At 35.4% G+C, this 12,098-nt stretch overlaps 1 pseudogene; it reads left to right on the top strand.

The window, feature by feature from the left end:
• The first annotated feature begins 1,762 nt into the window (after window positions 1-1,762).
• On the top strand, window positions 1,763-11,870 carry LOC113777133 (annotated as a pseudogene).
• The last annotated feature ends 228 nt before the right edge of the window (window positions 11,871-12,098 follow it).

Below are 12,098 nucleotides of genomic sequence, written 5' to 3'. Positions count from 1 at the left end.
ATATTATCATTAATACCAGAAATTAGACCACATGATTGCATTTTCTTTATATAACCAATATTAACATGTCCTAATCTAGCATGCCATAAAGAAATGGAATCAACAATATAAGCAGAAGAAGATGCATTTTCATTTATCACATTGAAAATATTAAGTACAAAAAATCCCTGATTACAATAGCCTTTCCCTACAAACACATTATTTCTTGTCATTACAATCTTTTCAGATTCGAATGACACTTTCACCCCAACTTTTCCAAGCAAAGCCACAGAAACAAGATTTGCCCGAATATTTGGAACATGCAGCACATCATTAAGAGCCAAAGTATTTCCTGAAGTGAGTTTCAATAGTACTTTGCCCTTACCCAGAACTTTAGTAGTTCGTGAGTCTGCAAGGTAGACTATTTTTTCATCATCCCCTATTGAAGTATAAGAGGAAAACGCTTCTCGATTTGCACATATGTGCCGAGTAGCCCCAGAGTCTACCACCCATTCTTTAACATTAGCTGCAATGTTCACTTGAGAGATGACTGCAGCAATTATTTCATCTTCTTCGGTTAAATTAACCTTAGGAGGATTACCATTTGCTTTGTCACCTTTATTGTATCTATACAGGGCAACATAATGTTCTGATTTTCTACAATAATGGCAATTGCCTTTCTTTTTCTTAAAGTTGGGAATATTAGGCTTGTAATTGGAATTTTTTAGTCTATTATACTGGGACTTATTGGCTTGCATATAGCTACAATACACGTCAAATAATTCATTTAAGAGTGTTTGTAAAATAGTATGCCTACATACCTTATTGGCATATTGCCACGATTCTTGTATTTTGACATCTGTGGTTGAAGCAGGTTGGGACTCCGTTAGTGCATAGACCACTCCATGGATGTCGAGTCGTGAGTGTACTCGTTCTTGCCACCTTTTGAAATTTTCATTGACGAAAATTTCAATTTTGGATACATCTGGAAAGGGCTTGGCGAATGGTAGTGCCACTGCAACAGTTGCTGATGAAGGCTGCGGGGTGCTAACATTGTCAGATGCCATAGTTTCTTAGATTGTTGGATAATTGGCTACAACAATGTTAACACTATCTGCTTGAGTCGTGCGTAGCACTGTCCTAAGAAACTATTTCAGAGTATTGAAATATTTCCCCAGGATTAAACAAGCCTTCTTCTATTTATTGCGAACAAGAAAGACAACCTTTCTTCTTGTTGCAAACTAGAAGGACCAGAACTAGCAAATTAAAACCAGCAGATATATATATAAAAAGGAAGATGAGAACAGAATTATCAGGAAGATATCAACCAACAAAAAATAAAAGAGAGAGAGAGAGAGAGAGATAGAGCAGCTATCAAAAGATATTAACTGAAGCTGCTGGGGTGATTTTCTGAGGGAGAAGTGGATCCTATTTATAGACTTCAGAGTGAGGTGCAACCCTTCTCACTTCCGATGTGGGACAAAGACTGCAACCCTTCTCACTTCTCAATGTGGGACAGAGAAAATAATACTTCTCATTTTTTCGATGTGGGACAAAGAATATTTTTGAAATACTATATATTTTACAACAGATTTCACGTCATATAAAGCAGGTCAATTTCCCGTGCCTCCCAGAAGATAGACACTTGTAAGAAGGAAATCTTACTAAGGCTTGAATCTTCTGTCCTAGGAAGTATTTTGGTGCATGTAAATATTTTAGAAATTGTCTTTCATATTTTAGATGACACTTAAATAGGTGCATAGCATTTCAAAAGTATAATGTAATGTTTCAGAACAATAATCACAGAGAATCCACAATGCTATTGCAGTTATCAGAATTTCTTTTTGGTTATCCAGTCTGGAAAGTAAATCTATCTTTTCCAGATGGGCGGGACTATAAAAACGCTATTATGTTGATCCTTCAAAAACTATATGGTGGTGGAAATATAACCTTCTACAATTGCAATTCTTTACCCTTACCCCGTTCAAGTTTTCAGGAGTTAAACAGATTTTACATGTATAGGGATCATGACTATGCACGACCCAGTTGCTCATGTAATTTATCTTCTATTGCTGTTTGTGCTTCCTTTGGATTTTGTATCTTGGCACACATCTCGTCTTTAGCAAGTATTCTAGCCGGTCAATGAAGCACTGGCAGTTAAAAGTACTGAATTTTGAAAAGGTAGTGCTTGGTGGCAGACGTCTCTCCTTGAGATATTGTGTGGAAGTGTAAAACAAGCTGAGAATTCATCCTTCGGAAGTTTGTTATAGAGCCCAACTAAGTGAAGTATATTGCTTGAACATGTGGCAACTGAGTGTATGAAGGACTTAATAGTTTTTCTTCCATGCCAAACATGTTAAGAACTCTTGGAGGATGACAATAATTGCATATGCTGCAGAAACATGATTCTTTTTGACAGGCAGATTCTTTTCTTGTCAAGCTGTACATGTGATTATGCAGATGTGTGAGCAAGCTGCTGAGGCACACAAGTCCAAGGGAGCCATCCGGTTATCAAGTAGACAAGTTCTGATCCTAGCCAACTGCGAAGATCATCTACAGGTGCTATTCTGGATAGTGGCTGTTCCATTTCTGTGTCCCAGGTCGCTTTCTGTGTTTCCCTTTGCATGTTGCTTTGCAATTCAAATTTTATATGGTTAACCTAGAAAACAGTTTGGTCTAATTTGCTCTTGAATACGCTGCTGGTGTAGCCAGTTATCCAATAAAGCTGAGTCTGCTAGTAGCGTGCTATTTCGTTTAAGATCAAAAGCACTGTGTTATCCTGAAAGTTTGGACATTCTACTATTGTCAAATTGCCCCAAGTAGAACTTTCGAGTTCTGGAGTCCTAATCTTAGTTATGTGAGTCTGCCGGGTCAAGCTTGTGAAGCCTTTAGGTTGACTAGGATAAATTACTTGATATGGAAACATTCTTTTGCTGCAAAATTCCACACTGCACTAAAGGAATATGAGAACCTTGTCTTTAAGCATATCAGATTTGAAGCTATAGTTTTGGAAGGTTGCAGCAGCTCCAGTTACATGACTTTCATGCTCTTTTAGTTTTTGTAGATTTTGGTGAATTAAGCTGGGTTTTACTCTTTTTCTTGCAAATTGGTTTTCCAGCTCATAAACTGAATGTACATGTGAAATAACAATGAGAGATAAAACGCCAATGGCCAATTCTTTTTGTTTCATGTCAAAACGGTTATGGTCCCTTGACCTGTTGTCCTTGTTCATGCAGACTGCTGAAACACCTTCAAAGATTTTTCTCATCAACTGTTTATGTTGGATATTTTAATAAAAAATATCACATATTTATTTTGAATTCAAATTAAATAAATTACAAATTCTTTAAATAGATTTTCAGTTACAAATTAAATAAATTTTCAGTTACAAATTGAAACATTTAAATGTGTAACTTATGAGATTTATGTCTTGTTTTTATAACTTATGTAATGATTAGGTTTTATGAATTCATTTAGTAATTTTTGACCGTTATACAATGAATCCAGACTTTTCAATTTGAAACTGAAATATGAGGTGAAATTCCTATTAATGTTGGTATTTTAATATTCCTAATTTCTTAGCCTATATATAAGGCATCTATCAACCAAACCTCATATACATACTTTGCTATCTCTATACTACCTTCTATTTTTCCTCCACTACTATAAGAGTTTATAGGGCAAATAACAGTGTTAGTGTGAGGTTTCTGTCTTGCTCCAATAGTGTAGATTGGAGTAGATTACAGTGTGTAAAAGGCTGGGCTGTTGTATCCTGGAGGCGACATGTTGAGACCTACTACACCGGAGGATACTCCGTAGGGGCGCGAATCGTCTTAAAGAGAGCGTCCTAGTCCGCGCCTCAACCCATGCCAAATTAACATTTTTATGGTACAATTATTTGCATTTTTAATGCAAGATTAAGGTATGAATTTTTGTTAATTTATTTGTTAAATTTTATTAGAGAAATTATTGTGACTTGTATGATTTATTTTGGTCTAGAACCAACAGTTTATGTGCAATCCAACAACCATTGTTAGGACATGAGGTTGCATCTGAATATGTAAAGAAGATTGGTAGGATGATGGAAAGCCACATGATGAATGGACTTGAGGAAAAGGGAGTCGATGGCATTTTAAAATGGTGTGGTTTGTTAAGCAAGACGACCCACTTCTGCGTTTCATTGGATGATGATGAAGCCGGAAAAACAGTTAATGGGTCAGATTAGCTGAGGGTATCTTTTATTTTAGAAACCGAATTAGACTCTCAATCAAATTATGTTAGTGCTAATTTCTAAATAACGAGGTACTATAAGAAATTGAAAAGCCAAAATTTCAGGGATTAGGAATTGAAATAAAATTACAGTAATTAATGATAATCTATGTTTAGAAAAAGGATTCATACGGCAATTATATCATGTAAAGAAACGGATTAAAAGAAAAACGAAAATGACAACTCACAGTCATAGATGTACAAATCATGAAAAAATCAGTTATGCATTGTATACAGCCGTTGAAGATTGTTCTGCAATTCACTGTAAGAAGGCGAAGATTTTTCGGGGGCTAAACGAACAATTGTCTGTTTGGACAAGACCTAGACAAACAAAAAATTTTGGTGTCAATTTAATTTGCTGATTAGTGGCTTAGCTTTTGTTTTACATAATACCCTGTCGTTTAACAAAAAAACATTCTGAATCTTGATGCCTTATATCAGGAATAGGACTTTTAATTTGTATGTGAAATTATAATTAAATTCGGAATAAAGTTATGTTGGTGTGAATTTCTTTAAAAAATAGGAAACTATACAATTTATGAAATAGAATTAGATTTGGGATAAAGTTACATTTGGTAATAGTTTCTAAAAAAAAAAAGAAAAGAAATCCAAACAACAAACCCAAAATAAAATTAGATGTAGTACTGGGAGATCATCTATCATTAAAAATATTAGAAAGTTTGATCTGATTCTACAGCATGGCTATGCCTTCATTAGTAAGCCAACATGCGATGCCTTATTAAAAAAGAACCAGGCTAACTACTCAATCCACTGATCCGTTCCTTCTGGTCATTAGAATTCTAAAAGGGAAAGAAATCTAAACCAGAAAATCAAAATAAAATTAGATTTAGTTTGAAGTTATGCTAACCAAAATACATTATTTAAACCTATTTGTGTAATATTAAAATATGTAGTCTATTGGGAAGAGAATGTTATTGCATTAAATTTGCTTATCAAATAGAATTAGATCTGAGCCCTTCCAAGGCAGCCGAGCTGGTCTTACTAAGGGTTAGTACACCCGAGGTCCAATGTTCGAGCCTTGTAACCAAAAATGGGAAATAATCCAACAACCCGAATAAGGGTTGAGATTTGAAGTGGGGCGAGGTCCTTTTGTTTGTGAAAAAAAAAATAGAATTAGATTTAGAAGGAAACTGCACTAACAATAATATATAAAAAGAAAAGGAACTAAACAAGAAAACTAAAGATCAAAGCCTCATGAAATAGTACGCAACGATTGAGGTCAGTGGTTTTGGAAGTTGGATGACCTCTGAAAATCCGTTTTCCTGATAATGAAAGAATAAAAGACTGATAAAGCCCCTTTCAATGTGCTATGTTCTGGTAGGTGGAATATGACCTATTCTGCTCTAAGTGATCAGAATTGCTAACCTTTCTAGAGATTGTAGTAATTTCTTATTGTGGAATGGGAAAAAAACAGAGACAAATTTAGCCCACAAATTATCTTTAATAGTGTCGATTCTAGGAAAAGTTTGTTAAACAAGGGATAGGATCCTCCATTTATAAAGAGGGACATTATTAGGTTGTTACATAAATGACATTTATATGCAGGTCTGTACATAATGTGTGTACGCTCAAAGCAATATATTATGTAGAAATTAGAAAACTAAAGTACCCTTTCTAGCGCACTCCTTGCAAAAATTTTCCCTTGATTATCTTATTTAATTTGTCTAGTCAATTTCTTTAGCACTATCCAGATTATTATTTGTGGATTGTTACTTTTATGCTCAACTTCTTATGAATGCATCATCATTAATTGCTGATGTAAGAAAATCATATATCATGTAAACTTCCTTAATTAAACCCATTGGGATAAACTGTTTAATTGTAGACATTCATATTTTGTTAAATTTAATTATTCCTTACCAATACATGCAAACACAAATTCCTTACACTCTGATGACAAAAATATTTTTGGAATTTCAAAGCTAACATGGTTAAACAAGGGTAAAGGGTTTTATGTTGGATTGATTTGATCTAATTAGGATTTTGGACTAGGAAGTTTTTTTAAGATTTACATTTGGAAGAATTCTCCAAAATGACCAAAATTTTGCAAAATTAAAGTATCTTTTATTTGTTTTCACACACATACAAATGTATATATATATATATACACACACACGCACATACACACACACATACATATATATATATATGTATATATATAGCTTGTATATTAGTCCACGAGCACATACCTTAAGACTTTTGGTGCTATTTGTGTGATGCACATTTTGAAGCTTATTCATAGAACATAATTTTGTAGAATTAAGTTTTCTTACCCAAAAGAATTTCATATGAATAACTTATGTAGTAATGAGATGAAAAAAATCTACAATCATTTCTTTTAGAAATAGAACAAGAATGGAAAGAAAATTTCTTACTCAGGATTTCATTTGAACACTTAGTAGGAAAAATTTTTGTAGGATAATAAAATGACTACTCATTACTTGTAAAAATTTCTTGAAGGTATTTATGTGAGATTGAATTTGAGGATCACTTTACAATTGTTTTAAAAGTAGTTACCTTTTTCTTGATGAGAATAAAGTGATGGCATTTAGGAAAAAGGGAAAAGAAAGCAACATAAATTTACTGATATCAATTTTTTTAAAATAAAAAACAGGAAAGAAAATGGATTTGGAGATAAAGTGACAATTTTTTACTTTTGAAAAAGAAGTTTTGCTTCTCTTAATTAAAAGTAAAGAGATGCACTGCTTAATCAACACAAAAAATCAGGCTCCAGAAATAGAATATTACAAGAGGAAACTGTACTTTAAGTCAAAATATTTGATATAAAGTTATGATCTCCAACCTTCCATAGGTATCTAACTTCTCTTATGTATGATTCTCTAATCAAGATGAAGTTCAAGTCTTCTGGAAATAGTGCCCCGTTTGGAACCTGAGTTTTTTGGAAATTTATCTAAAACTTTACTGTAGATCACTGTAGAAGTTGTAGAAAAACTTTGTAAGATGAAAAACTTTTTTTCCTTTTCATTTTTTTTTCTTTCTTTTTCTTTTTTCTTTTTTCTTTTTTTTCTTTCTTTCTTTTTTCTTTTCTTTCCTCCCTTCCCCTTCCTCCTCCCCCTTCCCTCCCCTGTTCCTCTCCCGAAACTGCCGCACAAGCAGTCTGCAACAGAAAACTTTTTTTTTTTTTTTTCATTTTCTCTCCCCACCCCTCTTCTCCCTCTCCCTCTCCCTCTCCCTCTCCCCCTCTCCTCCCCTCTGCCCTTCCTCCCCCTTCCCTCGCCTATAATTCCTTCACCTGCCGACGATGGAGGAGCAACAAAAACTGCTTCACCTGCTTCTAATTTTCCCTCCCTGTTCCTCCCCTCTCCTCTCCTCCTCTTGCCGCACAGATCAAGTAGTCAATTTTTTTATTTTTTTTTTTTTTGCAATTTGCCCTCTCCCCCTCTCCTCCCCCTTCCCCGCTACCCTCACCCTAAGTTTCAAAAAAAAAAAAAAAAAAAGAAGCCGCTGCAGAAGTTCATATTAGTACAACTCAGCCTTCCGTTGAGCAATCTGGTGCAATCTGGTCTAGCTACCAGATCGGCCAGAGGGGAAGGGGAAAAGTGGTGGGGGAGGAGTGGGGGAAAGGGAGAGGGAGAAAAAAAAAAGGGGAGGATCAAATCGGGTAAAGGGGGAGGATGGCGGTAGAGGAAGAGGGGGAGAGGGAGAAAGGAACCAAAAAAAAAAAAGGAAGACCGGTACCGGAAGAGGTGATCGGCGCCGGAACCGGCGCCAGACGTGGTGGTGGGTTGGGGTGGGGGAGGAAGAAAAAGAAAAAGGGAAGGGAATTTTTTTTTGTGTGTTTTGGGTATTTTGAAGTGTGTAGGTAAGTTCCTGTAGCAAAAGTTATTAAAAAATTAGTAGCATACAAACTTGCAAAAAAACTAAGGTTCCAAACAGGCGCTTTTAACATACTTGCGGACTGATGGAACATGTGTCTATTTAAAGTAAATTTTATAATTATGCATTTAGAAATAATGTAAGTTGCAAAATCAACATTATTGTTTCACAAAACAAATGGAACAAAAAACTCAAAAAAAAATAAAGACCAAACCTAAAACATGGTAAATTGACAAGTGGACTAGTGTGCCCGGTAAAGCAAAAACAATGCACGCCTTTCGGACCAAAAAGAGAAGTGTTAGGTGGTAGTTTATATCAGTCTTTTGGTGAAAATCATCACCTATTAAATTTAAAATTTTATGGCAATTATTAAGAAATAAATTAATAGTAAAATTGCGGAAGTATAGAAGAATTCATGTTGATAAACTGGTACTTGAATCTCTAGAGATTTTGGGGTGGCGTTCCAGATCAACACGTATTAGTTATTCTCTTGAGAGATTTCTTTAATTTCTCTCTGGTATCTTTACTGACGATGGGATATCAGGAAAGAATTATTTTGTGGTACTAGAAAATATGACAATAAAAATATGTGTGATTAGGAGATCATAACCCTATTTATAGATAACATTACTATTACCTTTTGGATTCTTATTTTAGCTCATCATAGAAATAAAAATTACCCTTAAATCTTTACACATCAAAGGCCCACATTCTATTAGATATAATAAATTCCAAATCATAATTGATCACTTTAGTTGGACTTAGGCCTGTCAATCGAGCCTAATGAGCCGGGCCGGCATAAGTTCAAGTTCATCTCATTTAATTTGTAACATTTTCGGGTTTCGGGCTACGAGTTTCGGGTTAATAAATATGAAGTTCATACTCAACTCACATAATATTCGGATTGTGAGTCTTATTCGGGTTTAGCCCAAACTCACTTATTATTCCTTAATTTTCTTAATATAATTACTGTAACTATTAAGTTGTAAAACTAATTTAACACTTACAAGACTATAATATTAAAACTAAACATGAAAAAATCTGATGAACAGGCTAAGCGACCAGCCAGATTCTTCATCAAATTTCGATCATATTTCGGGCCGTTAGAACGACTTCTTGGTTTCTACACTTTCCTAGGACGTATTTGAGAAACTTTCATTCAGAAACCATTTAGGAAAAACAACTCTAAGTTCGTCGAATTTGGGCCCAAAGTCCCGGAGTCACCAGCCCTTTGAAGAAATTTTGCAGCAAAAAACTGAGCTTCCATCTGCAATTTTCACACGTCGGATTCGCTTCTTTCACAATGTAACGTGTTGTTCTTCCTTTTGGGGCACCAAAGGTAATTTTTTTTCATCTTGTTCTGTTCGTATGTCATCAGATTTACATCAAAAATATTAAAATCTTGCTGCTGAGCTTGTTGTTGGTTTTTCTTCTTCCTTCTTTGGTTTTCCTTTCCTTTTACATGTTGTTTGCCCAGATTTTGTCCCACAATGTCATGTTCAAATGTTTAGATTTGGTGTTAATGAAGCATGGTATGCTTGGAAATCATCTAGTACGATGTCTTGATGAATGACGAACCTAGAAATTTGCAATAGAAGAAAGCTTCGAACCAGATGCATGGAAATCTTGGACAATTTTGTTCTTGACCCCTAAACTTTCACATAATTATACTGTGGCCCCAAAACTTCTGCAAATGAATCAATTTTACCCCTTTTAAGCTTTAATCTTCTTTTGCATGTTTTAAGCATGTTTTTCAGTATATTATTTCTGGGTTTTAGGGTATAATTAGGTCTTAATATTTTTTAGAAGTTGGGATTTGGATTAGGGTTAATTTGGTTGGGTTTTTGGGAGTGGGTTCTGATTTTTTTTTTTTTTTTGAGTTTTTGGCATGGGTTTGGCAGGTTAAAACCCAATCCTTTTGGTTGGATTTATTTGGTCTTTTTTCCTTGGATTTTCTGTTGGGCCAAGGGTCTTCAGCCCACAAAGGAAATAAAAATGGCCCAGTGGCTTGATTTCCAAGAAATTTGATAACTGTAATTGCAATCTAGTCCTTGATCTTTGGAGTAATTCTACTGTGGACATAAAACCTTTGGATTTTTTTCAATTAGATCCCTAATTTAATTGCATTTTCATCCCTAATCTTTATTTTTGTTCATTGTTGACCCCTAATCTTTGTAATAATTATAATTTGACCATAAAAACTATATCAATTTTTGCAATTAGATCCCTGACAGTTTTGATTTCTTAAATATAATTTGTCTATCTTCTTTAATTGTTAATTATACTTCATTTAAATGTTTTAATTGGTAGATTTCATGGTTATTTCCACTTCTTTATAATTTATTTGTTAATTAAATTGGTACCTTGACCATTTTGTTGATTTTGAAGTATAAATAGGACAAATCCAACTTCATTTAACCATTATTTCGAGGGAGGTACCTTCTTTTATTATTTTAAATCCTCTTATGTGCTCATACTGAGGTTTCAGACTCTGAATCAGATGATTTGAGGTCCAAGAGGAAGAGGAAGGGGAAGGGGAAGGGGAAGAAATCGAGTTCTAGGCGTAAGAGTAGGAGGTCAAAGTCGGTTTCTGAGACTGAGAGTGAATCAGATGAGTCTAGTGAGAAGAAGATCATCGAATGAGGGGAAGGAGGAAATCTTCTAGCAGAAATCAGACTAGGCGACAGAAGAGTAGCAGGAGAAGTAGGAGGAGGAGGAGTAGTAGAAGGAGAAGTTACTCACATGAAAGTGAAAGCAAAGATGAGAATGGAAGTGAGGATTCTAATGCTAGTCTATCATCAGGAGATCGGGTGAAGTCTAAAAAGCGGAAGAGCTCTTCCTCTTCAAGGTCCAAACATAAGAAGAAGAAGAGGAAAACTTATTCAGATGAAAGTGAAAGCGAAGATGAGAGTGGCAGTGAGGATTCTAATGCTAGTCCATCATCAGGAGATCGTGTGAAGTCTAAAAAGCTCTTCAAAAAGCAAATGAGCTTAAGGTCCAAACGTAGCAAGAAGAAGAGGAAAACAGAATCGGATAACGACGCCTCATTATTAGCAAAGAGTTCTAATTCTACAGTTGATGATAAGCATAAACCTAAGGCAGCAGAGGAAAAGGCAATGTTGAATGAAGTTGATAGTGAGGTGCTTCAGTTTAAGGAGCTTATTGAGTCAAGGAAGAAAGCCACATTAGAGAATGAGCCAGTGGTTGGGCCAATGCCATTGCCAAGGGCTGAAGGGCATATTCGTTATGGTAGGGCACTCAGGCCAGGTGAAGGTGATGCAATTGCACAGTATGTTCAGCAAGGGAAGCGTATCCCTCGAAGAGGTGGAGTGGGTTTATCAGCTGAGGAGATTCAGAAGTTTGAGACTCTTGGATATGTGATGAGTGGTAGTAGGCATCAGAGGATGAATGCTATTCGTATTAGAAAGGAAAACTAGGTTTACAGTGCTGAGGACAAGCGTGCATTGGCCATGTTTAACTATGAGGAGAAGGCCAAGCGTGAACAAAAGGTTATGGCTGATCTACAGCGGCTGGTGCAGCGCCACATTGGGCAGGATGCTGGTCCATCTCACGATCCTTTTGGTGGGAGGTCCACTGAGGGCGCTGAGCTTGATTCGAATGAATGATGGTTTATCTATCTCATTGAACTAAACTCTTTAGTCTTGGCTTCGTTTTCCTTTCCTTTGATTATGTTTGCTCGGATTTGAAAGAGAAAATGGCCAAATTCGTCCCAAAACTTTTTACTAATGCTGATTTAGTTTCTAATTTTTATTTTTGGCCAATTTGATAAGAGAATATATGTTGTGGTTCTAATTAAGGACTTCTGCGGCGGCGTCACCACGTAAAGCACTCAAACCTTTAATTGAATAGCTAAATAGGGGTATTTTGGGAACTTCAAGTATGGATGTCAATATAACCAAGTAATCGGAAAAAAAATCATTGGTTTTTGTGGTATTTTAATAGTTAGAACTTTTTTGAGGTATTTTTAAAAC

This window comes from Coffea eugenioides, chromosome 7 (genome assembly GCF_003713205.1).
Source record: "Coffea eugenioides isolate CCC68of chromosome 7, Ceug_1.0, whole genome shotgun sequence".
NCBI classification, from domain to species: Eukaryota; Viridiplantae; Streptophyta; class Magnoliopsida; order Gentianales; family Rubiaceae; genus Coffea; species Coffea eugenioides.
This window is presented reverse-complemented; position numbering and strand designations above follow the sequence as displayed.